Raw genomic sequence first — 27,374 nt, 5'->3', positions numbered from 1 at the left:
AAATCTCATTAAATTGACAGGAATTATTTCACTCTTTTGAATAAGTCTTTTTCCAGTCAAAATGAGAATGGTTTAATGTGGGTGGCAGCTTAAGAAGCCCCTTCTCTCACTGTGTTATGCTGGAGGATATGTGCAGGTGAACAGAGCAATCATACTGACAAGGTTATTTTGATGAATTGCCTCTGAAAAACTGAGGGAGGTCATTTAGGTTTGTGGGACTAAAGCCACTCAGAGTTTTTTTTTCTGGTTAAAAGCAGCACTAGAAATTCTACCTAGAAAGCAGGAGGCAGCCAGTACAGACCCAGATGTACATGTATACTTGTCTCATGCTGAGGGCATCCATTTAAGAGACCAGGTGCTGCATTCTAAAACATCTGGAAATCCAAAGATGTCCCTGTGCAGTGAAAATGAGTAATACCGGGCTAATCTGAGATTTAAGCGGCTTTCTGTAAATACTGTGTCCAGTAACTGCCTGGCTAAAGAGTCACTGAACAGGAGATATGAGCTTGAAGCCAGTATGTGTGAGGATGAGGTTCTCTGTTGCTGACTGATACTTTTTGCTTTGGGTGTGACCAGAGAGAATCCTGAAAGGAACCTGTTGGGCCCTGACCTCTTGTACTCAAAATTTCCCTTTAAAGGGAATGGTTTCTGGGAAACAGGAAATACTCAAGAGGCCAATTCTTCTTAATCAATGGGAGCTGGAAGAGGATGTTTCTAATTGTACTTAATTAAGCCTAATTATACAGAAGTTGAACTTGGCCACTAGGTTTAAAGGTGTGGGCCTCTCTTTTTTTATTCCACCCTTAGCCTCTGCATAGGAAACTCTAGAAACTGCAAACTCTAAAGCAGACTTGTCCCAGTGAGGAGTGCCTCACCTGTTTGAGCCCCTGGTTAGACAAAAAGTCTAACCTTTGATGTTTAAACAGGGTCCAGTCACATTCTTTATAAAAACACATTTACTATTTAAGTCTTGTTCTTTGTAAGCTTAATAAAGAAGAAAACAAAGACTGTAGAAGCTCGAGGGACCAATCCAGAGGGTGAGATAATTGGAGCGCTCACCTTGGCATGAAAAGGACTGCTGGCAGGGTATAAGCTGGTCATTATGGTGTGTGATAGGAGGGATGCCCAAGCAGAATGGTGACATCTAATCTGAGCAGATTGTCACCCATCTAGAGGCAAGAGGCAGTCCGTTACTTACTGTAGCTTGTTACTCCTATTTCTAACTCTGTAGAAGGAGGGGCTCGTATCTCCTTCCTTATTCTTTCTGTCTAAGGAACACGCTTCTTATGTCTCTTCCCACATCCCACCCAAGCGTGCACCCACTATATAGTATTGCCTACAGAAGTGTCTTTCCTATTTGCATTAAATATGAATATTAAGACTGCAATGAAAAACTACATTTTTAAATGTACTAAAAAGCTGTTATGGAAGTCCCAGTGTGCTGCAGAATTTAAGTGTAACTTGCCGCAAAGCATATGGGCTTGCTAATAAATTGTGCGTTCAGGCCATAGATTCAGAGGTAGAAAGTATCAAGACAAAGATAATCCTATGGTTCAGAGACAGATACAGTTCTTTGGGTAAATCTGATATCTTTTATTAGACCAACTCAGCTAGTTGGAAAAATTCTTCTTTGCAAGTTTTTGGGCACAAACACCCTTCATCAGGCTGAGGAAGCAACTGCAGTTAGTGTGTGATCTTCCTGGATAGAATGAATAGTAAAGAAGTCAGAGGCTGGTATGCATGCAAGATTGGAGAGTGGAAACTGAGAGATTGGAGAGAGTGGTTTTCTTGTGAGAAATGTGCCCCCACAGGTAATTAGGTACAGTATTCTTGTTTTTGCTAGATTTTCCATACGCATTCATTCTGGTGTGCAGTTGTTTGGTCTCTCCTACATATTTTCCATCAGGGTATTTGGTGCACCTGGTGCACATTTCTGGAGGTGCAGGTGTAGGATCTGGGAACGGTGATGGTTCTGTTGTGGAGTGTAGTAATTGTGGGGGTGGTGAAGATACATTGGCAGGTTTTATATCTCTTATCGTGGCATGGTCTGGATCCATTTGGTATGTGTAATGGGGCACTCTCGGGGCCAGGTCTTGTGCTGGCCTGCCCACCTGTCTCTATGGGGCAGTCTGCCCAGTCTCACCTGCCACTTTGCTGTCCCCATAAACTGGTGGTATAACGTAGGAGACTGCCCATTTCCTGCCCTGATGCCAGGGGGTGCTATCTGCGGCTCCGAACCTTCCCTACTCCGCAGCCCATGCCTCGCAGATGGCATCCACATGATGTAATCATAACCTACACCACAACTGGTGCTCCAGGGTCTCACAGGGACTCTCACTCCCTCCCTGGAATAGCAGGTCATTGTGCTTAACCTTTTGGTCTTTCTTTTGACCCACCCTTGGCTTACTTGCAGCAGAGGACTTACTGGGGTCAGGACTCAACCCTAGCTCTCTGGCTGAGCCCCCCACTCAGCCTCTGGCCCAAACTATGGCCTCAGGCATCCACAAACATACCTTGGCCTCTTCCCCACACATGGGGTTTCTATTATACCCACTCTAGAGCCTCTACACCGTGCCCCACCCTGGGGTCTTCGCATCACCCTCACAATCAACTACTCACAGGGTTGGCCTATGCACTGCCCTTCAGGCTTACTCCCAGTTTGGCCCTATTCAGCCCCCTTCATGCACAGTTCTTCAGGCCTACTTCCCTTCAGCCCTATTCTTTGCGGGGCCACACAACTCTGCCCTCTTCCCTAGGGCCTTACTACACCACCCTCTCTCAGGGCCTTAGGATCAAACACCCCTGTAGGCTCAGGTGGCACTCCACTTGCCATGCCTGGCCCACCACTCTCACTTCCCCAGGGTTTTGCACCCCCCTCACGGGTTCAGGTGGCTGCAGCCATGCCTAGCCCCACTACTGCCTCCCAAAGATGGGGGCTGGGGTTAAGATGCCCCTCCTCACCTTTCAGCAGGGTGGTAACTGGCCTGGCAGAGTCCCACCAGGCCACCTTTCCCTGGCAGGGTGCAGTTTTAGGTCATGCCCAGGACCAAGAGCCTTCTGCTCTTACCTTCTAGATGTTCTTGCTGCAGTGCAGCCAGGCAATGTTTCTGCCCAGGCTTGCAGTAGCAAACTGCAGCCTCTTTATACCTGGTTTCCAAAATGACTGCTGCCATCGGGCACCTGCTAGCTTCCCTTTTTCCCTTAAAGTGGCAGGCACCCAAAGGTGTACTGTCACAGTATGTTTTGGGCTGTAGGAAGTTTGCTTACCAGAATGAATGCACACTGGAAAGCTATCAAAGACAAGAATACCCAGTTACCTATGGAGGCACATTTCTCACAAGAAAACTACTCTCTTTCCATTCTCTCAGTTCTAATCTTCAAAGGGAATTTATAAAACACCTTTCACAGACGAGCCTCTGAACTTCACTTCATCAATCTACTGGATATAAAAAATCATGGACTAAATATAGACATTGGATTTATGACACAGTACAACTTGCTTAACATCTGACTCCCCAGGTACCTCTCCACTATTTACCAGCTACATTCATTTCCCCCCTCCCCCAAACTGACTCTCACCCACTGACTCCTCCATTTAAATCTTCACTGACTGCCTTTCTTTCATGCATACCAGCCTCTGACTTCTTTGCTATTCATTCCATCCAGAAAGAGCACACGCCAACTGCAGATGCTTCCTCAGCCTGATGATGTGTGTTTGTGCCTGAAAGCTTGCAAAGAAGAATTTTTCTGACTATCTGAGTTGGTCTAATAAAAGATATCAGATTTACCCAAAGAACCTTTTCTGCCCATGTCCTTAGACCAACATAGCTACAACCTATACCCTTATTGTTCAGATAGTTCTGAACCATGGAGTTTGCATCAGAGGTGTTAGCATGAAAGCTGTCAAGTAGTATACTGATAATAGTTTTAAATGGAAGCACTGCAAAAGCAGAAATAAATCATTAGACATATGAAATGTATACCTTTCTAAAATAAACAGCTCCTTGCTTCACCACTGAGACTGTAGAATCCTCTTTCCCTTTACATCTTTTTCAAGCAGAGGAATTTGTCATGACTCCAAGAACATAACATTTATTACAGATCATTTGTACAAATACTGCTCAGTGAATGACTGTTCCAATAAAAGGCTGTTTCAGAAGAGTTAGAGTAGAAGAGTGGAGGAGAGGCAGGGAGGGGAGGGTTAACAAAGAGTAAGTGCTAGTGTGGGAGACTGTCTATCAGCCTTGAGTGGAGCTGTAGGCACCATTAATCTCTTAGGCATGTAAACTGCTGCATTCTTGACTAGACCTTTTAAATGTGTAGTGGATTGCTTATAGAATCCCAAGGGTGTGGACAGATGTAAGCTTTGAATGTTTTAAATACACTTTAAACCCCAACAGTCTAGATATGCAAGCCACTTTAGACTGATTTAAAATTCCTGGTATGTTTCAAAAGCACAAAGGGGAAATGCAGGCTAAAAACAGACCAGCAATTTAGTGAGGTGCTGATTGGTCCGGGATCTGACTTGCATCAAAGCAGATGCGCCACAGTTGTTTACACATGAAGCTTAAATGTATTTATTTATCGTATGTGGTTTTGGCATATTGTTTCTGCTATTTTAAGGCAATGTCATCATTAGTGTGAAGAGCCTAAAGGCCACCAGGTAGCATTGTAAATGGACATGAGTCAGCAGTGTGGGACATGGTTTGAACTTGTCCACAAGGGTATTTGTTGTCATTGTGAAGGCCTTATTGGTTTGTTTGAGGCACAGCGGTGACCCTGTCCAGTTCGAAAATGGTTGAGAAGTGTCCAATAATGGCGTGGCCAGTTAAATCCTGGTTGACTGACAGTAGGGTCAGAGATGATGTGGTGATTGATTGGTGCTTGTTCTGACCATTCTTTGTGCCATTGGGCAAGTAAAGAAAAGTCAAAGGATTTTTGAAAGGGGTGGACCACATGGGGCATCTTGAGGGGTACTGAGCTATTGGTGGGTGGAATATGTCCTAGTGCGCTGGCAGCATAGGATTTTCACAAAGTCTGGTTAATAGGTTTGCTTCGGCATTTGTGTGGCAGAGATGGGCAGGAGCAATGTTACTGAGGACTGGTAGCCATGGGAGTGGAGCGGGGTGCAATGTGCCTGACACAAGACGCATTGTAGCATGTAGTTGGGTGTCCACTAGTTTGCTGCGCGATGAACGAACCCATAGAGACATACTATTCTGCAATGGAATAACACCTTTTGAGAGCAGATGACTGTAGTGTAGGCATTGGTACCCCAAGTGGAGCCTGCAAGTTTGGCAAGTATGTTATTCCTTGTTTTGATTTTTAAAGTCGTTTTCTGGAGATGTGAGTTAAAGTCTGGTTGAGAGTGACTCCAGGATAAGCTGGGTAGGTTTCGAAATTGAGAGGCTGACTGTTTAAAGTGATGTGAGTTCATGATTAGTGCTGGCATTTTGGCATTATGCAGATGAAAAACACCTGAGACAGTCTTTGAGATATTTGGTTTGAGGTACCATTTTAACCAGTATTCTCACATCAGTCTTATACATTCATAGATGTTCGGGTTGGAAGGGACCTCAATAGATCATTGAGTCCGACCCCCTGCATAGGCAGGAAAGTGTGCTGGGTTCAGATGACCCTAACCAGATGCCTATCTAACCTCCTCGTGAAGACCCCCAGGGTAGGGGAGAGCACCACCTCCCTTGGGAACCCATTCCAGATTTTGGCCACTCTAACTGTGAAGAAGTTCTTCCTAATATCCAGTCTAAATCTGCTCTTTGCTAGCTTATGGCCATTATTCCTTGCAACTCCCAGGGGTGCCTTGGTGAGTAGAGCCTCACCAATTCCCTTCTGTGCCCCCATGATGAACTTATAGGCAGCCGCAGGGTCACCTCTCAACCTTTTCTCTTGTGGAGGCTGAAGAGGTCCAGGTGCACTAGTTTTTCCTTATAGGGCTTGGCCTGCAAGCCCTTAACCGTACGAGTGGCCCTTCTCTGGACCCTCTCCAGGTTATCCACATCCCTCTTGAAGTGTGGCACCCAAAACTGGAAGCAGTATTCCAACTGCGGTCTGACCAGTGCCCGATAGAGGGGAAGTATCACCTCCTTGCTTCTGTTTGCCATGCATCTGCTGATGCATGATAAAGTGCAGTTAGCTTTGCTGATGGCTTCGTCACACTGCCGACTCATGTTCATCTTGGAGTCCAGTAGGACTCCAAGATCCCTTTCCGCTTCCGTGCTGCTGAGCAGGTCATTTCCTAGGCAGTAGGTGTGCCGGATATTTTTCCTCCCTAGGTGCAGCACTTTGCATTTCTTCTTGTTGAATTGCATTCTGTTGTTTTCTGCCCATTTGTCCAACCTGTCCAGGTCTGCCTGTAGTTGTTCCCTGCCCTCCGGTGTGTCCACTTCTCCCCACAGTTTTGTGTCATCCGCAGACTTGGACAGAGTACACTTCACTCCCTCGTCTAAGTCACTGATCAAGACATTGAAGAGTATCGGTCCAAGGACCAAGCCCTGTGGGACCCCACTGCCCATGTCCTTCCAGGTCGATACTGGCCTGTCCACCACCACTCTCTGGGTATGACCCTCTAGCCAATTTGCCACCCATGGGACTGTGTAGTCATCCAAGTCACAGCCTCTTAATTTGTTCACCAGTATGGGGTGGGATACCTTATTGAAGGTCTTCCTGAAGTCTAAGTAAACGATATCTACCCCTACTCCTGCATCCAGGTGTTTTGTAACCTGGTCATAAAAAGAGACTAGATTAGTCAGGCATGATCTAACTGCTACGAACCCATGCTGGTTTCCCCTCAGCATAATTTTTCCTGCTGGGCTCTCACATGTGTGAGCCTTAATAATCTTTTCAAAGACTTTACCAAGGATGGAGGTGAGACTGACTGGTGTGTAGTTGCTTGGATCCTCCTTCCTCCTGTTCTTGAAAATAGGGACCACATTGGCCCTTTTCCAGTCCTCTGGGATCTGGCACGTGCGCCACGTGTGCTCAAATATTCTTGCCAGTGGCTGTGCAATGACATCAGCCAGTGTCTTCAGTACCCTTGGATGGAGCTCATCCGGGCCTGCTGACTTAAATGCATCCAGTCCTTCCAAGTGACTCTGCAACAACTCAGGGTCAACGCTTGGTGGTCTGGCACCCTGCTGTTGTCTCTCTACGATCTCATTGTGAGACTTGTCTTGCCCCTTGTTTAGGAACACTGAGGCAAAGAACTCATTGAGGAGTTCAGCCTTGTCCCCTCTGTCTGTCACCAATTGCTTTTGCCCATTCAGTAGTGGTCCTATACCGCCCTGGGCCTTCCTTTTGCTCCCTATATATCTGAAAAACAATTTTTTGTCATCCTTAACTTGGGATGCCATCTTCAGCTCCATGGTAGCTTTGGCCTTTCTAACTGCCTTCCTACAACTGTGAGCTGAGGAGGCATACTCCTCTTTAGTAATTTCTCCCTGTTTCCACTGCTTATATGCCCCCCTTTTTGCCCTTAGGCTGCTCTGGATTTCTCTGGTTAGCCAAGGAAGCCCCTTGGCCCTTTTCCCCCTGCATTGGGATCGTCTCCCTCTGTGCCCGAAAGATCACTTCCTTAAGGCACAGCCACCCTTCCTGGGTTCCCATCTCACCAAATCTCTTACCCTGCAGTGCGTCATTGACTAAACGCCTGAGCTTGCTCAAGTCAGCCCTCCTAAAGTCTAGCACTTCCACTCTACTAGTTACCTTTTCCACTCTACGTCTTATGATGAATTCTATTATTTGGTGGTCACTGTCCCCCAGGTGACCATTGATCTGTAGGTCCCTTACCATGTCATCCCCCGTTGCCAGTACCATGTCCAGTAAGGCATTCCCCTTAGTGGGACCATGTACCTCCTGCGTCAGGTGGAGGTCCTGCACACAGGATAGGAACCTGCATAAATGGTGGGAATTTGCTGTCTACATCTCCCAGCAGAAGTCAGGGTATTTAGGTCCCCCGTGACTACCGCTTCCCTAGTCTTTATGGTCTCCGAGAGCTGCCTCAGGAGTTCCAAATCTAGTTCTTTGCCTTGGTGTGGGAGTCTGTAGCAGACCCCTACTACCAAATCCTTTTCCCCTTGACCTCCATGTATCCTAACCCACAATCCTTCTACTCTCTCCTCTTCCAATTCCATTTTGATAAGGGTCGATTTATAACGCTCCTTGACAGAGCACAATGCCTCCCCTCTCCTCCCTACTCTATCATTTCTGTACAGCTTATAGTCCTCAATGTGTACCACCCAGTCGTGGGTAGAGTCCCACCAGGTTTCTGTTAACCCCACTAGGTTGTAAGTGTTTTCTGTAAGCAGGAGTGCTAGTTCATCCTGCTTGTTCCCCATGCTCCTGGCATTAGTGTATAGGCACTTGAGCCCTGTGACTGGCACCTTTGTTGCCCCCCCGGCTCTGATGCCCAATGGGCCCCTTATTGCTTACCTGTGCTGTACTGCTAGATGTCCCTTGGATTGCAGGTTCCTGATGTTCTCATTCTTCTGCCTCCCTGTCCCCCTTCTGAGCTAGTTTAAAGCCCGACGCAGGAGATCAGCCAACCTGTTGGAAAAAAGACTTTACCTTTCGCTGAGAGGTGAAGTCCCTTGCCAGGAAGCGTGGGTCGTGGTCCAGGAAGCCAAATCCTGCATGATGGCACCAAGTCCTGAGCTGCAGGTTGACCTCTCTGATGCAGGCACTGTGATGCGACATCTGACTGGAAGGGTGGACGAGAAGACCACCTGCGCCCCATCTCCCTAAGCCTGGCCCCCAGAGCCCTGTAGTCTCCCATGACACGGTCAGGACTGCTCTTGGCTGCGTCATTGGTTCCTACATGGATGAGGACCATGGGATAGTAGTCTGAGGGCTGGATCAAGTCAGGAATCCTCATCATTACATCACGGATCTTGGCCCCTGGCAGGCAACATACCTCACGCACCATGGGATCTGGGCAGCAGATGTTTCCCTCTGTTCCTCTCAGTAGGGAGTCGCCCACCATGATGACACTCCGGTAGCTTGTCTCTATCAAGTGAGTTTTACACTAGAAAAGTCACAAGCCTGAGTGGCAAAGGCTTAAATGGCAACTAATTAGAAGTAACTGTGATTATTCAGAGGCAAAGTGTTAATTCAGATACTTCACCAGTACTTAATGTGGGACAGTGGGCTTGTCCATCTGAAAGGTCTTGCTTTGAGAGAAAATCCTCAAGTTTGATTCAAGGTAATTGTCTTATTTTAGTGTTAAGTACTGTTTTGTGCTGGTTCCCCTAGAACCAGTTTACTGTATACAGCATTTCATGCCTAGTGTCTGTTGTTCTCCAGGTATCCCAAACTGCACAGCTCCTTTCATTCTCCTAAACCCATGTAGGGCAATGGGACTGCTCTGGGATGCAATTAGGACTCTACTGTCCCTAAATCTGTGGCCTACAGAGACAGTCTGCAGGGGTGGGGAAGCAGAAAGCCTCTGTGTCTGTTTCACTTCCCTATTAGGAACCTTTGGGCAGGGGTCTCAGACTTATTGGGGTTGAGGTAGGGGGGTAGCCAGGTTCTGGAGGGGAGCTTGTGGGGGGGAGGGGGGCGTTGTACCTGTAACGGTAAACCCATCAATTGCTGAGTTGCTTTGTGGTAGTGGTGGGGAAACAGAGCCATTGACTTAATAGAACAGAATAACTCTCAATTCTATGCCCAATGTGAAGTGAATTAGCCCATTAACTGTTAACTATTCCTCACTCTCTGCACTGCACTCTTGTAGTCACCCCTACTGTACAGGTTCTACCCTGCGCGCACATCTCTGTAGTTGCTAGCAATACAAAGTACTTATGATTGGAAAAGCTGGGGAGTTCTTGGTGGGGGGGTGCCCAGAGCACCCAGTCCCCTGGGAACCCAACTGGAGGCAACACAACTGGGGGGCACCTCCTGGTGGCATTTTGGCAGTAATGCACTCCCTAAATGTGACGGTTATACTTAGAACCCTCAGCAGTGTATGTGTGAAACAGTTCCCAATCAGTGATGTTCTTGGAACAGTTTTAGTGCTATGTCTATCTGTCCCCCAAGTGTGCTACTTCACAAAACATAGAAGTGTCCAGTTTCCTAGCCCCTAGTGATGGCAGTCATGGGGCAAATTATCTGCACATTTTTGAGTTTGCCTTTTGCTAACATTTGATATTGAAGAGATGTTTCAGTTGCAAACCTTGCCTTTTTGCAAGGCAAGTATTTTGTGTTCTGTCTGTCAAGGAGATGTATTTTTTGCAGGCTCTCAGATACAAGATTCCTGCTTTCCTGACACTGCACTACAAGAGGACAGAGTTGGAGCTGGTTCTAAAACAGCTTGGGACATTGTATAAGATGGCTAAAGCTCTTCTAGCATAAACACAAGCATGTTGGAAAGGTCCAGGTTGTGAGGTTTACCCACTATTGTTGCAATAATTAGCAGGTTCTGTGTGCTGGTTGCAAGAAGTGTGATAATTCAGTGGGGTCATTAACCTAAACGTAGCTGATACGTGCTAGCATCAGAAGCTGCAACTTCAGGATGTGAGGGCTTGAGGATGAGCTAGGCCTCAAGCAGTGTGTCCAGATGAGTGCACATATGTGGTATGTGGTGCCGCACATGCAGGCGTTTCCCGTGCTGTGCACAGTGGGGGTTTTGACACTGGGAGATCCTGGTGTCAAGAAAACCCACAGTGGAAAAAAGCGGGATGGTGTACATGGTGGCGGTATGCACTTCCTGAAACCAAAGGCTAGCTAGCCGTATACCTTTTAATAGCACTTTCCTACCTGAAAGGTCCCGAAACACTTCATATATTGATCAGAAGTATACTCCCCGCATCAAAAAGTACAGGTGATTCTTTGGTAAAAGGTACTTTGTGTTTGACTGTATACAGCAATATACATGCTGCTCTGAAGTGAACTTATTCATGACACAGATGCAAGTTTCTATCTTCCCTGTGAGTTGTGATAAATACTGAGAATTCTTAAAGACCAGAGTTATAGACTTCTCCACCACAGCTCCTTCGGCAATGTAGTTCTACTTCTCACCTTGCTGGAGTGTTTGGCTCTGTATTTGTCTGGAGCAGAAAGTTACCAAATGAACTATTTTTCTGCAGCTGCTTTGCTGTTCCTTGGCAGTTTTGTATCCATCTATTAACTTGCCTCAATTTTGTTTTGTTTTGTGTGAACCCACTTCAGGTATACAGGATAACCAGCTGCCATCCAGGTGCTGCTAGAAAGGCCTTTGCTGTCAGACGGTTCTTTTTACAGAATATGGTGCTCTCTGGTGACATGGATTTGCTGAGTTGCTGTGGCAACCAGAATACTTTCCCTCAGGCACCTTATCCCTGTTACTGAATATCCTATCGGCTTTACCATTTATCACATGGATAGTATGATGGGGGTAGGGGAAGTGCACTAATGGTAAGGCATATTTCCAGCCTTGCTGGAATGGTTTGCCGTCACTGCTAAGGATGGGCAGAGTGTGCCTCACCTTTAAAGAATAAGAAGGATTCCATTGCCTTTTGCCTATCTTTCTTAGAACATGCAGGTTAGCCACAGCCACAGCCCTTCAGGCTTCCATTCAGTACCTGCTGACTCATTTCTCTGATGTTACTGTGTTTGAATTTTCATAATTTCACAGAATGCTGGGACTTACAGGAACGTGAACTAAATCATCATGATTTGGATCAGGTCACACTTTGCAAAGCTAATTTGAAAAATGTGTGCTATTTAAATTTAGATTAAACTTTATAATTAGACTGTAAATACTTTTTTTAAAAATCCCACTACGGGTAAGGGATCTCATTAGAAGTTTTACAAAAACTGTAGGCCAAAAGGAAAACATTGAAAATGATTGTGTCTGCACGAAAGTGGGTATGTAATTTATATGAATAGTCCTAAAGTGAAATATGTGTATGTGAATGATTGTGACATTTGAAACTATAATTTGAATTTTTATCAAACTTTTGTCTAAGGGGCTAAATCTTTATCACTTCTAGACCTTTGATTTGTGGGTGACAGTAAGCAGTTGTTCAGAATGTTGATTCAACCCCAAAGTTATTGGAAACTTTTTGTAGATATATGACAGATTTTTTAAAAATAAGAGCCTAAATCTAGGCCTCTAGAGATGAAATTTTCAAAAGTAACTTGGTAATGACTGAATGAAAGTAAATTCAAACCTGCAGTCCCTGATGGAAGAATATAGCCCAGGAAAGCACTCTGGTTTTCTTACCTGGTGCAGGTTCAGTATATGACAAGATGGTGGTACAGGTCAGTCGCATCATACGTGCATTTAACTTATGCGAATTCAACTATATGCAGAGGGTGGTGGGGCCTGAGTTTGCATGCGGCGCTGCCACTTACCTGGAGGCCCATTATGGTGGTGACAGCCACTGCCTCCAAAACCTCCCGCTGTCGCCATGAAGCTGTGGCTGGAGCTCTGTGGCTGGCCACCGGGCAGCAGCGTAGTGGTGGCTGGGCGGCACGCAGCCATCCCCACCACCACCCCACGCTGCGCTGCTGCTGCCGGCCGCACAGCTCTAAGCATGGCGCTGCATGCAAACTCAAGCCCCGCCCCCCCTCCCACCCCACGTATAGTCACTGATTTTCGCTTTACGCGCTGACTTCAGCACCTAACCCCTGCGTAAGATGTGACTGACCTGTATTTGCAAATATAATGTAGGCTATTTTCTTATCAGTTTATGTTTGAGTTGACAGTGTTTTCACAGTAAAAATGCTAATGAGGCTGTAGGCTTACCTTTCAGCAGAGATAATCATTTAAAGTGTGAAGCCTTGATGAAGAAGGAAGTGAAATCTCAACAAATGGGAAATCAGAGCAAAACCTCCATTCAGAAATTTGAGTATGAAATGTGAAAGAGTAAAGAAGTGGCAATGTAAAGAGCTCATAACATATAAATAAAAATTAGTCTGGAGAAGAGAAAACTGAGGGGATTTAATAGCAGCCTTTAACTACCTGAAGGATGGTTCCAAGGAGGATGAAGCTGGACTGTTCCCAGTGGTTATGGAGTTTCCAATTCTTGGAGGTTTTTAAGACCTAGCTAAATAAAACCTTGGCTGGGATGATGTAGTTGGGGATGGTCCTGCTTGGAGCAGGCGGTTAGACTAAATGACCTCCTGAGGTCCCTTCCAACCCTCATTCTCTATGATATTATAAGTCTATGAAAAGTTCCTAGGTAAGTCCTTTTGTATTCACCATGGGTTTTTGCTTAATTCTTGTTTAATTTTTTTTTTTCTTTCACCTTCCCAAGCTCTGAGTTTGCTGGCTGAACTATTAGGGCAGTCATTCTTCACATACAGTATCTTTGTTTTTGTAGTCCCTTTCTGAGATGCCTAGTACTTCTATGTACTTACCTTTTACAGCAAACTGAATGTGTAATGACCATAAAAAGCTGCTCTCCCATTTTATTATTCATCCTCAAAGGGACTCTGTGTATTCTGTCCATCTTATACTGGTACTTTGGGGAGTGGGGGAAAATGGATTCTTCGTGTTGTGTCTCTGTACTTAGGCAGGGCAGCAGCTGCCGGGTTTCTTATGCTTTAGGTAATGCATCAAGAGAGTTCCACACAGAGTCCCATGTCATGTTGTCTAGTTCTCTGTACCTATTAAGAGGCCTCGTGTTAGATACGCTGATGGGGTCATGCTTTCACTCATTTAAACCTGATAGATGCAATCTGTCAAATGCAGAGAGATGTATTGGCTCCTCCTCATCCTGACTCTCCCCTCTCCCCTACTTTCGTGCTTGTCAGTGGAGAAGTCCCAGGTGCCTCTGCTTTTATTTGAATCTCCAGACTTTTTTAAATCCTGAAACATTCTTCAGGGGCTCATACTGGACATTTGTCAGTTAGGCTTTGAGGTATGAATAATGCTTTGTCTCACTGCCCTTTTCTTGGTGAACAGGAGTACTATGTAGTGTCAAACAGGAGGATGTGGATCACTTTATCTCTTTATATGCCTGTGGTGTTTCAGTCATCCTTATTGAATGTGACCTTTGTGAGGTCTCTCTTTTGGAGCTTTGGGTGTTACCAGCAGGTTGTTTCTTTAGCTTTGAAATTTCTCTTCCTCCTTCTCAGCACCTTAATTCACAGAGGGTAAGCTGGTGAAGTTGTTCCTAATTGTTCTATCTTTGCAAGTAAGAGTGAGCCACTAATGGATGAAGGAGATAGGATAGTACAGTGGTAAGTAGAGATGCACCAATAACGGTTTTTTTTGCCTAATACCGATGGCAAATTATTAACCAGCCATTTTGGCCAATACTGATCTGATAGCCAATATGCAACCCAGCAGCTTGGAGAGCTGGTAAGTCTGTTGGGAGGGAAGGGGTGTGCGGGGAGCATATCGAGGCCTCCATGGTGAGAAAGGGAGTGGGGAGGGCCTGAGGGAACGGCGGGTGCTGCTAGAGCGGGGCGGGGTGTGGGAAGGAGCTGCAGGTGGCTTGTCTAGGAGGCATGGGAGGGTGGAGAGGGGGCAGCTCCCCACTGCTCCATGCACCCCCAGGGGAGGCACGGGGGGCATGTGCCCCCTGGATTTGTCCATGGGGTGAGGACAGGCTGCCTACTGCAAGCTCAGGGCCAGGGGTTGCGCCAGCCTCTCCCCAGTTGGGGGGCTGAGCAGGGGCTATGCTTGGGGCGGGTGGCGGTAGTGCTGGGAGGGTGGCTATGGAGAATTTTGGGGTGGCTGCAGCCCACCCCTGCAGCCCTCCCAGCACTGCCGCCTCACCCCGCCCCCGCCTGCCCTGAGCACAGCCTGAGCCCAGGCCCCCACTGGAAGAGGCCAGCGCAGGCCCTGGTCCCAAGCCCACAGCAGGTGGCCCATCCTCACCCCATACACAAATCCGGGGGGATCACATGCCCCCCATGCCTCCCCCAGGGGTGTGTACAGGGCGGAGAGCTGTGCTCCCTCCCTGCGGCCTCCAGACGAGCTGCCTGCAGCTCGTCCCTGCTCTCTGCTCTGCCCCAGCTGGGCAGCACCTGCCCCTGCCCCACACCATCCCGCACTGTGGGGACCTTGATCTCCCTTTCCCCATTCCTCTTTCCCCTCACTCCCCTTCCCCCCCATAGACTTATTAGCCAGACACTGCTCTCCAGGCTGTCGGGCTGCATTCCTGGTGGCATGCTTGTTGTGGCTGTGTGTATGCATGTGGCATTTATCAGTGACATTATTGGCTACACTGGCCAAAAAAAGCCGATTTGCCAACAATGTCAATTTTCCTTTTATCAGTGCTGATCTGATATAGACCAATATATTGGTGCACCTCTAGTGGTAAGGGGCCTGGATTGGTGATTAGGAAGCTGGGGTTCAATTCCTTTCTCTCCCTGAGGTACTGTTTGGTCATACATTTAACCCAACTGCATCTCAGTTGTAAAATGGGAATAATGGGTCCCAGTACGGTATGGGGCTCCATACCACCATGACTGCCAAGGTGAAGTGCAGTGATGGCAGTGCAGAGTTGTGTCCCCCGTTGTGTCCAAGGTGGGCAGGAGATGCCTCACCTTGGCTTTGGCAGCATGGTGATCTCTCCCTTGCCAGGTCCTGCCCACTGAGTTGCAGAGGCAGCTACTGCCCAGAGCTAGCGTGGCCAGGCTGCAGCCCCACACCTCTCTGTGGGTGCAGAAATCTGGGGTGGACACATGCCCCCCTGCCCACTTGATTAATTGCCTGTGACCCCCTGATGCATTCCCTGTGTCCCCCCCCAACATGTTGCCTGTGCCTTGCCCACCCCACCCCCATAGACTTACCTGGAGGAAGCTGCTCTCCACCACACTGCCTGGCTGCCACGTACATGTGTGCACAGGCACATGCACATGGTGCCCGCCGCATCCTGCTCTCCCCAGTCCCAAGCATCCCCTTGTAGGCTGTAACTTTGCCAGACTGTAAGGGGAAGCCTGTGGTTTCCCAGGTTCTTCTCCTTTAAAGGAGAAAATCTGCATTTTATCAGGTTTTTCCATGGCAAATGAAAAAGTAGCATCATTCAGGGATCTTGGTTTTCTAAGATCTTCTGGTTGCTTGGATGAAAGGTCTGTGAATTGTTGCTAAACAGTTTTTCTTGCAGCCTGAAGTAGGGGTTGCTTTTCTCAGTAATTCAGAAGCTTCCCAGGAACTTACTGACCATCTAACTATTGAATTGCACTTTCTTTTCTTGACAGCCCACCAGAAAGCTGCTGTGTTTTTTGGTGTTCTGCAGCCTAAGGTCAGATTTGTAGCTGATTGCATCCTTCAGTGCAGGGGTGGGCAAAATACAGCCATTCTATCCGACCTGAAGGGCCTCTAAAAATTTTAGACAATTAATATTTATATGCCCCTGTCTGCTTGTAAAAGGTCACAGGAGTCGGAGGCAGTAGGACCCAGGGGAAGCCATGGCAGGCTCCTGCAACAGCAAGGCCCCCCCTGGCCCCGCCCTAGCCAGACCTGGGACCATGGGGCTGTTCGTGGTTGCGCTGGAGCAGGAAATTCAGCTAAGAAGGGGAGTGGGGAGGCAGGGGAGGGCTGCGGGTGATTGCCTCAGTCCTTGGGGCCAGGCCAGCTATGACTGAATCCCGTGGTCCAGCCATGCAGCCAGGAGCCATGTGGTGCAGAGCGGTTGGTGGGTGGGCAGGGAATTTGGGAAAACAGTGACGGGGGGTAGGGAACAATGGAAGCAAGCGGAATGTGGGAGCACGGAGTCTGTGGCGGTATCCCAGGGCCAGGGCCCACAGCAGGGTGGCAGGAGTGTGGGGCACAGGCTGGCAGGGGTCTATGGAGCCAGGCTGGGCTGCGCCAGCAGGGAGAGAAGGAAGCTGGCCTGGCTCCATAGAGCCCCTGTTGCCCGAGACCCCAGGCTGGAGAAAAGTGGCCCCTCCCCATCTCACTGCCAGCACTCAGTGCTCTAGCTGCTCACAGCCCACGTGGGGCTGCCTGTTTCTGCTGCATCTGGGTTGCCCTGTGGGGCAGCTGTGGCAATGGAGAGCAGGCACAGGCAGCCCCACATGAGCTGTGAGCATCTGCAGCGCAGAGATTTGGGGGGGGGGGTGCTTTTTCCCCATGCTGAGCAGCAGTTTGTTCTGTGCCGCCGCTGCTCAGCCCAGATGAGCGAGCACAGGGTCAGGGCTGCGTGCACTTGTCCCTGCCTGTACTGTAGGGCTGGGGTGGGGGGGACTGGAAGCGAGCAGGCACACGGGAGCCAGCAGCAGCTGGGCGGGAGCGCAGGGTCCACACTGGTGCCCAGGGGCCAGTGCTGGCAGTGCCCAGAGCAGGGCGGCAGGAATGCGGGGTCCTGCCCAGCAGGGGTCCTATGGAACTGTGCGGGCTTCCCTCCCTGCTGGCACAGCTCCATAGACCCCTGCCAGCCCATGCCCCACTGGCACTGGCCCTGGGACACCAGTGTGGATCCCACACTCCCACCCAGCTGTTGCTGGCTTCCATGCGCCTGCTTGCTCCCAGCCCCCGGGTAGTGTTTGCTGTAGCGACTGGGAACCTGTGCTGTACCCATAGGCTGAGGTGCAGCTCCTTAATTGCTGCTTGCTGGCACACTGAGCAACACAGAAGTGGCAGGGAAGGAGCTGCACCCCAGCCTAGGATGGTGCGGGCTCCCAGTGGCCGCAGCAAACACTGCCTGGTGACCACTTTCCTTTGCTGAGACGGGCGAGCACGGGGTCTGGGCTGTGTGTGCTTGTCCCTGCTTGTACCATGGGACTGGGAACGAGCAGGAACTAGCAACAGCCGGGCAGGAGCACAAAGCCTGTGCTGGTGTCCTGGGCTTAGAGCGGGGCAGCAGGTGCACAGGGTCCCAGCTGGTAGGGGCTCTGTGGAGTTGGGCCAGCTTCCCTCTCTCCCTGCTGGCACAGCCCAGCCTGGTTCCACAGACCCCTGCCAGTCTGCACCATGCACTTCTGCCGCCCCACTCTGGGTCCTGTGGATGCTGGCCCTGGGACACTGGCACAGGCCCTGCACTCCCACATGCCACTCACTTTCACTGTCCCCTGCTCCCTGCCACTGCTTTCCCCACTTCCCTGCCTACCTTCCGGCCACTCTGCACCATGTGGCTTCCATACCCACATCCACACATCCCCAAACCCACCTACTCATACCCCCCCCCCCCCCAACACCCCTGCACACCATAAAAATAAGACTGCATTTTGAGCTATTATGAAACCACTTCTGGGGGGTGGGGCCAAAACTTGGTAAGCAGCCCTTCACCCAAAATAATTGCTCGCTCCTGCTTTAGTGTACCAGTAGCAACACCAATACATGGCAGGTCTTTAGCTATTTTATACCTTTACCAAATTTAGAAATGAAGTTAATGAGTGTATCCAAATGATCTCTCTGGGTCTGTTAGCTTGATACTTGGGGAAGAAAAGCCTCTTCTCCTAGAGCTAATTCCATGAGACTAGCCAAGCTGCCAAACAAGGTATGTCATGACCCCTTTTTGGAGTATGACTCCAGCAGTTGGCCACAGCAGTTCCCCCACCATCGAGTGCTTTGATAGTACAAGTTATCTTGACTTAGAACTGTTCCTGGCTTGAAGCCTTAAACAATGAGGCATTTTATGTATGTAATAAAAATAACAGTGAAGCAAATATGCAAGTCAGGGCAAGGATTCCTTCAGAGCTTCTCATGATTTCAGAAGCCACCATGGGTGTCTGGTGCCTCTTGGGGGGGGGGGGGGGGCACGTGCCCCCCTGACACCAGTCAGTGACTGGGGTGGGGAGGTCCCCTGGTAGCCGACCCTGCTGGCCAGGGGAGTTGGGGGGGCGGGGAGTCCCCCTGGCGGCCAGTCCTGCTGGTCGCGGGGTCACCAATCTCACTCACAGTAAAAGCTGCCGTGCCAGTTCTAGAGCTCCGCGGCCACTTCTGGAGGCGGTGTGGCCATTTTTCCTAGCGGCCCCACACTCTGGCCAGTACTTGCAGGGGGGGCACTGGTGCTCCCACCTGCCCCCCTGCCTGCTGGCTACACAGGGAGCATGGCCTGAAAGGGGGTGTACCAGTGCTCTCAGGGGGTACATGTACACCCCCTACACGTCGCCCCTGGAAACCACAGTAGTAGAGAATTGTGTTGATTTGACAGGTAGGCTCTCATTTGCCTGATGCTGATGCATCATGTGTGATCTTTACAGACACGTTATAGTTTGGGGAGGTAGACATTACAAATTACCGTAGGTTGACAGAGAACATCTCTTGATTAAATGGATTTTTCAAAGTTTCAAAACGTGCTGCTGTGCATACCTCATTTTCCTACAGACAGCGTGCATGTGTGTGCACGTGTGTGTGTGTGACCAGATGGGGTCTGTCTTGGCCATGTGTCCAACTAGACTGTTAGGTCTCCGAGTCAGGTGTATGGTGTGTGTACCTCATTTTGATTCCCTTGGGGACATGTGAAGATTTGTGTTTTCTGTAGTAAATAGCCAAAAGAATGGTACAGAGTATGTATAGTTCTGAGCTAAAGGTGCTGATGTATGAGAGAGAAGTAGCTGCATGCTGTCTCCTATTTCTGTCTCTCTGTATCTGAAAGCCTTTTAGAAATGTTTGTCTTTAAATTTACTGTCTTGTCCTTTGCTTGAGAAAAAAGATTGCCTTAGATACAGTGAACTCGGTAACCAGGGCAACTAAACTTAAAAGGCAAAAGTATGGATAACAGTAAAAAAAACTTACTGAACTTTTTCTGAAACAGATTTTATGTGAAGTTTGAACTGAGGGAGGTGGGGGCAACAATCTTTTCCTCCCTGTCCTTCCAACTAACCAGTATTTTGAGGAGCCAAACTGACAGTACCTCCCAGATCACTTACTTCACTTGTTTGTCTTTTCCTTAAGCAAATTTCAGATAAATTAGTCTGGACTGGCTTGTGAGTACAAGTGAGATGTCCATGTGCTCCTGAACTTCCTCTCCTCTCCCCACCCTGTGGCTTTGCAGAGTATGGCAATCTGTGCTGGTGTCTGGCTAGAATTGAATCCGCAGTGTGACTAAGGCAGGCCGTCTGGTGGCTGGCACAAATGCTCTGATCTTGTGCTTACTGGCTCAGCAGAACCCCTGGAGGGCATATTTGTAGGGGTAACTTTTATAGCTTCCACTGAGTGTTGGAACCATTGCTTCATCCCTTTGTTCCCCACTGGGTGCAGCAGGAGTCTAAACACCCTGTAACAGGTTGCCTTTCCCAGCACCATCATTCTTGTTATCCGCGCCCTACGTGGGGCACCCTTGGAGTCCCCTTTAAGGTTTCTTGTGTCCCGCTTTCTACTCGCCTGCCACGTCTTGATGAAAAATTGTTATACTGATGTTCTTGTAAGTGGGAGACTGCCTATTGTATTTCGTATATTGGGGTCTTCTGCCTTCACGGGCCTTGACCCCTGCCATTCTCTAGCTAGGCCTCCCTGTCTAAACCCACCAAACAGGGTTCAACTCTGAGGCTCTAGCCCTTTTCCTTGTCGTGAGGCTCGTGGCCCTCCTTTCTGCTCCAATCTGGAGCCCAGCCTCCCTGTCCCAGAGGCCTGGCCACTTGCCCCACGGCCAGGGGCTGCAAGTTCAAGGCTGAGGAACAGCCCCGACCCCATACCGTCCCAGTCCACAAAAAAACAAAACCCCCCCAAAACTGTACCTCAGGGGCACCAGACTGCCCTGGCCTTTTAGGATTGTGTCCTCTGGCACCGGGGTCCGTACCTTGCCCACACTGGCGCCAGGGCCTATGTACCCCAAATACTGCGCCTTCTCTGGCACTGGGGTCAGTACACCCCAGATCCTGAGCCCACGTGGGTGCCTGGCCCCCACAGTGAAGTGGGGTCCCAATGAGGCCTCCTCCTTCTCCACTAGCCTTTCCCATACCGCCAGTGTTATTTAAAAAAAACCCATAAACAGTCTGTCCACGTGATATAACCACCACCAAAAAAATATGATCAAAGAAGGCAGCATGCCAGCTTATATTTACTCAGGGGTTGTGCTTCAACTCCCCACTGTTGGCTACCATCCTTCCTCTGGGGTTGCAGCTGCTTCTCTGGGTTTCTCAGTAATTCCTTCAGCCTTTGGACTGCTCACCCAGTCTCTCTATGGAGCTCTCATATATACTCCTTCTCCCCTGGGTGCCAGCCCCAACTGCTTGCCCAGCCCAGGGTTTTTATAGTCCTGGCCTGCCCCCTTCCAGTCACCTGACCAGTTGGCCTGGCTCAACTTTTAAGTCCTACCTTACCAGCGTGCTGTGCCCAGAAAGTCCTGATCTTAAAGGGGCCGACCTGTCTTCTGGTAACAGTGCTAGGGTTCCCTGTTACACACCCCATGCAAGAGATCATGTTCTTAGGCACTGTAAGCAGTTGGATATTGTCATGAATTCTTTCCCTTCAGTAGGTATTGTCTCCACTAGAATACATCTGATTGTGTCATTCATTGTTTGCTGACTGAGTGGCTAGGTGATATTTATTTATTTTCTGTAAAATGTTTGGCTTTTGATATTATTTGCCTTGTGGGTTTAGTCCTACACCAGTAATTCCATTGCTTCTGATTAAATCTAAGCAGGCTTTTTTTTCTGTAGCTTATTGTTCTGTGTGTAATCCTGAATACAGCCCTGGCCTACTGAGGGGTGCTTCCATGATATATTTTGAAATGGCTTTCGCCCTGGAAGGTCTTGTTTCACACGGCCTAATGACTTCACCTTGTTCAGTTACTACCTCCTTTCTTCTGCTCCATCAAGCAGATTTCTTCCCTCCCCTGTCTGTCTGCTTTGAAAAGGTTCTGCTAACTTTGAATTAACAAGCCCTGTATCTGGCAGGTTTCCAACTGCTTTGCTCATACTCTGTGTTCCTTTTCCTGACCCTTTGTCTCTTTAAGATGAAAGCTGTTTCAGGCACTGTGTTTCTGTCTGTGCAGCTGCATGAATGTTTTGGGTGCCACTGTAATATAAAAGAACATACTATATTTACTCAAATCCAAGATGAGGTTCTTTTCCCCAGTCAATATGGGGGGGGAAGCCTCATCTTGGACTCAGTTATTGGCCCAGGGCAGGCAGTGTCTCAGGTCTGACTTTGACTGTAGGCTCAGGCCTGAAGCTGGAGCTGGGCCATTGCCTGCCCTGTGCTATAATGGCTAGTTGGGTCGGGGAGACAGCATGCAGCTTGGGGTAGCACGGGGGAGACCATGGGATCACGGTGGTGGAAGCTTCAGAAGAAGGTAAAGGGGAGTAGGCATTGGGAGAGGCAGGTGGCAGGGTGTGGGGGAGGCAGGCAGTAGAGGGGCAAGCAACGTGTGGAGGGAAGGGACGGGGGAGCACTTGGCAGGGGGATGCTTAGCAGGGGGCAGACAAAGGGTGACAAGGGGCAGGGGCCCTTCACTCCATGCTGCCACTTTCTCCACTGTAGTAGCGGGGAGGACAGATGTAAGATAACCTTCCATTAATAAGATTCTAGACATGGGTAATTATACAAAAATATAATTTTTCATGTATGGAATCTAATTATTGGAGGAGGGGTCATTTTTTAATTTGCAGTTGTCTTGGATTCAGGTAAATCTGGTACTTCCTTCAGCACTACAGAGCAGCTGCTGCTTTTTTCTGTCCCTGGGATGCTGGAACCCTTGCTAGTTAGATGAACCAAATCTACCCTCTGTGGTGCATATGGTTAGGCAATATGAAAGGCTATTGCTGTAATGCCATGCTTCCTTCCTTACTCTAATCTCAGAGCACTTTAGGTGCTGCAGATCTCTATGACACTTGTTGCTTTGGGTGATGAAGATGTTTTGTGCACAGGAACAACCTTCGCCCTACACTTGTTCCTGGGAGGGGAGTTGTATGCTTACTGTTCCCTGGAAGTTCTGCCATTTCTCAGCCTCCAACTCTGTAATTCACATGCAGATCATCTGTCCCTCCATTTAGAGCAGTGCCAGCCTTAAAGACAAATCAGTATTGACCCCTTGGCCTTTGCCATCTCTGGTTTCTTCCTTGCAGCTCACCAGTTGCTGTCTACATGCTGATGAGGGCTGCTTGTCATTCATGGAGTGTCCTGGGCATTTACTGCAACTTAAATGCTGAGGCAAGTGGAATGGCTTATTAGAAGCAACTGAAAGTAGTTTGGCTCTCCTGTCCTAGGCAGGCCAAACAGGGGCAGGTTGTCTTTATGGAGCATAGCTGTTATTCCAAAGAAATGCTTTTGGCAACCTTTCACAAACATTGTCCCTGCTCCAAGGAGCTTCCAATCTAACAGGAGGAAATGGTGACATGAACCAAGCCCATAGGGTTGGCCAAGAGATTACGGTATTCCTTGCAAGGCACCTATAAGGGTCCTGTATTAAAAAAAGAGAGAGAGAGACACTACAGCAGCTAAGCCTCCTTCAAGTGAGTCTTGGGAAGGTAAGGAGAAAAATTATAAGTGCAAAAGGCTGTATAGAAAAGGACGCAGCGTTGTTGTGGGGAAGCAGGTGACCTGGCTGGGCTCTGCTATAGGGGTGGCTTGTTGTTTTGATGGGGGGCACCAAACTATAAGCTGTCTTGACTCAGAGAGGACTGCACAGGATAACCACAGGTGTCTGTGACTGTGCCTGGATACTGCAGTAATGTGCCCTCGCGGTACAACATAGAGGTGTTTGTGGGCTATGCTGCTGCATCTAGAATGCCCACCTCACCTTCCTTTGTTTTCCTGAGGCTAATGAGAATAGATATTGTTGCTGATTCTTTTGTTTTCCTTTGTACGTCCAGGATCCTGTTTTCTCTAACCCTCCAGAATGTAGCCCTGGCTCTCCTGGAGTTCAAGGATTTGTGTGAAGTATATGGTTATCATTGGCAGGGGGTGGACTAGTGACTTAATAGGCCTCCTTATCCAGAATCCAGGTTCCTATTAGACTTTCTTCTGTTTGAAGTAGCACAGTTGGGTCCTCAGCCCTGGATCTGTATATTGGAAGGGAGTTGGGGGCAAGCAAGCAGGGTGAGTGAAGTGCTCACAGCAGGTGTTCCTCAGCTTTGCTACTCATTGTGATTTTGTTCTGTTCTTGCATCCTCCCAGCACAGGCTGATTGTCAATAGAACAAAAGAACTACCTGGATTGAAAAAGATAAAGTCCAAGCTCAGATAGAACAACAGGCATTTCAGTAGGGTTTAGGAAGCTGAATACTGGAAGCAGTGCCTGCATATCTTTAGCAGGATTTAGCAGTATGACTGCAGTTCTTAGCCTAACTGATGCAAGTACGCGTGTCCAGGGAGAGGAGTGGTGACAGATGTCAGAAAACTATAGCAGTGATGTTTGCTAACCAAGATCTTGGTGCCAAACTTGTGCTCCACTACTAAGTGTTCCATGGGCAGAAGAGGGAGTAGCTGCACTGCAGTGGCCTGCTATAGAAGGAATTTTCTCTCATCCTGCATTTCATTTTGACCTCAAGTATCACTTCATTAGACAGTCTAAGAATGAATGAAATAAAAATCATGAAACCACAATCCATGTTCTCCTAGGATACAGCCCTTAGCCTTAGAGCATCCTTGACATTCTCCAGCCATGCCTCTGTCTTCAGTACCCCCTTTAACACTACTGTAAAGAGTGTTCCTCTTCTTCCATATAAATCTGATGAGCGTTTTGTTTGGGTCAGCCAGTAGCACAGAGACTTGACACAGAAACAGACTGCTTTGTCATTGTTCTCCACATCTTCTTGACTAGAGGGGTATTCAGAACAGTTTGGGAGCATTTTTTAAGAGCCTGTTGCATGTAATTAACAGTTCTGTTCAGTTGAAATTCTGAGAGAAGCTGTTTTTGGTATTCAGTCTGGCTGTGATGCTACTGCTCTTGGCTTATGACCAGGGATCTGTTTGCTGATTTCCATTTGCTGTGGAAAAATGCGGATTTTCTCTTCTAAAGGAGAAAAACGTGGGAAACCTGTGGTCCAGGGACTGCTTGGGGCTGGGGGTTGGGATGCAGGGGTTAGGGGTGCGCCACATGCATGTATGCACACACAAACATGCACATGGCAGCCAGGCAGCATGGTGGAGAGCAGCTTCTGCAGCTCCATCCAGGTAAGTCTGTGGGAGCAGGAGGACGGTATAGACAATGAGGTGGGGAGGGGGGCCTGTGCCCCCTGAGATTTCTGCGCTTACAGTGGGACATGGGGTACAGGGCTGCAGCCGGGCTGGACAAGCTCTGAGCAGGAGCTACTTCTGCCAACCAGTGGGTGGGACCTGGCGTGGGAGGGAGCACTGCACTGTTATGGCTGCCAAGGTGAGGAGTGGCAATGGCAGTGGCACAGAGTTGTGCCCCCTGCTGTTGCCAGGTGGGTAGGGGGTATGAAAAAAATTCCATCCCAACCCCCCTCTTTTTGGATTGTCTGTTTTCCCCTTCTCTCACTCTCTCTGCCCATGAGTCTATCAACCTGGTTGCTAAGCAACCATCTGGTTGCCCAGGGCATTCCATTGGGAGGGGGAGAGTCCCTCTCCCTGTGGCCAGGCTATTGTTAAACTTCCTGCCTTTGGCCTGGGAGGGCAGTCCTAAGGCAGTGGTCCCTCCTCCAGGTGAGGGCTGACATGACTCAAACTCACTGGTCAGCATCAGTGATGCTCAGAAAATATCTGATGTTGGCTGGTTCCAGGTGATGAGGTCAGAAAGGGTCCTTCCATCTTGGGACAGAGAGACATCTTCTGGTCACTTAATCAAGCTGTGCACCTCTGGAATCCTCTGGACGTTGCTGTGAGTAATTTATCTGAATGGTAGCCAGTAACTTAGACCTAAGTGTTCTAGACGCATATTGAAAGAGCCAACAAGCCCCTTATACTGTTTTGCTCAAGGCTGTTTTTTCAAAATTCCTTTTGGTTTGTATTCCTTCCCTATGCCCTCCTTCTCCAATCAATAAAGCTATCTATCACAGCAGGCCTGGCAGAAAATGCTTGGGAGGGATTGGGCAAGCCTTTTTGTTTCCTTTGTTCAGCTGACTAAGGGAGGCTACTTTCTATGCTTCAGGCTAAAGGAAGCACCCCAGGATCTCACAGTGAGTTAAACACCCTCAAGGCCTATGTACCCTGGGGGGCACAGAGCCCGGACAAAGACAAGACCCCAGGTGGTGGCAGCGGTTACCCCAGGCTTGTGGGTGTGCTTCAGGAAGGGGGTCGACCAGATGTAGGCACCCCAGGAGAATCACTCAAGGCTTGGGTTTTGGTCAGGCGCAGTGAGGCGGGTGGCTCAGCACAGGAGTGCCCCCTAGTGGCCTGTCACAGGGAGCGCATCACCTTGGTGGCCATGGCGGCATGGCGCTCCCTCCCCTGCTGGGTCCTGCCTTCTGGGCCATAGAGGTGGCCCCTGCCTAGAGCTGGTTTGGCCTGGTTGCACAGCCCCGTGCCCTGCTGTGGTCACAGAAATCGGGGCATATACCCCCCCCCCCCCCCCCATCACCTATGCCCACACATGCAACCCATTCTGCACACACTAGGGGCAAGGGGCCGTGGGTCTGGAGTGGGGGGCCACTGGCAGGGCTTGGGGGGCTGTGATTTAGGAGTGAGGGACAACAGCATGGGCACCAGCAGGACACAGGCATATCATAGATTCATAGAGTTCATAGACATTAGGGCTAGAAGGGACCTCACAATATCATCGGGTTCAGCCCCCTGCCCAAGGGGCAGGAAGTCAGCTGAGGTCAAAATACCCCAGAAAAATACCAGGGCTGCTCAGTGACAGAGCAGCAGCAGGGGAGCGGGGTTGCAGCTGTAGCTAGACCTGCATCCTGGTGAGTGAAGGGGGCAGGGGGAGCTCTGATTTTTCCATGATACAACCAAAATCAAATGCCAAAATATATGGGAATTTAGAATTTATTTTATTACACTGATTTTGTTACTGGTAGGCTTCCAAATTGCTTTAAAATTGTAAATATATCAATAAAACATTGTGTTTAACATTGTGGTACCTATATATAGTGGCATTTCATTTTAATTGTGGAAAACATGGATTTGGGGGGTTTTAATCAGATTATTTTTTATTTTTTTAAAAGCAGACATTTTGGGATTTTTAAACAGGGAAAACCAGGATTTCTCTTTATGACAGAGCACTGCTGAGCCACAGCTTGAATGGGGAAGACAAGTAGTTTTCCTTTGGTTGCTGTCCTCTAGGCTGGGCACCACCTGCAGCATTCTAGTTGAGCAACAGCTGGCCAGCCACCATAGCCTGTGCCAGGCCTGTTTTCCTTCACAGAGGCTCTCCAGTGACTTCCTGGCCCCCAAGCAAGCTTCTCTGTTGGAGTGAAAACTGGGGTCCCTCTCTCTTTCTCAGTATGAGAACTGAACTGTGCTGTCTTTTTTTCAGTGATTCCCTCCCATCTAGGTACCTGTTGTAGATGTAGCAGTGTGGGACGGACTGAGCCCACAATAGCTCATTAGCTCTTTAACTCTGGCCTAATGCTGCCTCAAGCCCCTCCAGAATGTGGCTAACTTTAAACATCTGAAGAATGAGTGCAAGT

General features: G+C 48.8%; 1 protein-coding gene and 1 long non-coding RNA gene across 19 annotated transcripts in view; both read left to right on the top strand.

The window, feature by feature from the left end:
- The window catches only part of LOC106739643 (phosphofurin acidic cluster sorting protein 2), a 215,136-nt gene that overhangs the window by 29,748 nt on the left and 158,014 nt on the right, over positions 1-27,374 (top strand). The window lies entirely within an intron of this gene.
- Positions 1-27,374, top strand: part of LOC109280338 (uncharacterized) — a 90,660-nt gene that overhangs the window by 29,505 nt on the left and 33,781 nt on the right. The window contains exon 1 of one of the 3 annotated variants that reach the window (XR_009458974.1): positions 25,531-25,618. The exons of the other annotated variants lie outside the window; for them this stretch is intronic. This is a non-coding gene — a long non-coding RNA (uncharacterized LOC109280338). Of the gene's footprint in view, positions 1-25,530; positions 25,619-27,374 lie in introns of those variants that run through there. 3 annotated transcript variants of the gene reach the window in all.

The sequence above is a fragment of the Alligator mississippiensis genome, chromosome 1, assembly GCF_030867095.1.
Source record: "Alligator mississippiensis isolate rAllMis1 chromosome 1, rAllMis1, whole genome shotgun sequence".
Taxonomy (NCBI): Eukaryota; Metazoa; Chordata; order Crocodylia; family Alligatoridae; genus Alligator; species Alligator mississippiensis.
Note: the sequence above shows the minus strand (reverse complement) of the source record. Positions and strands in the feature narration are given on the sequence as shown.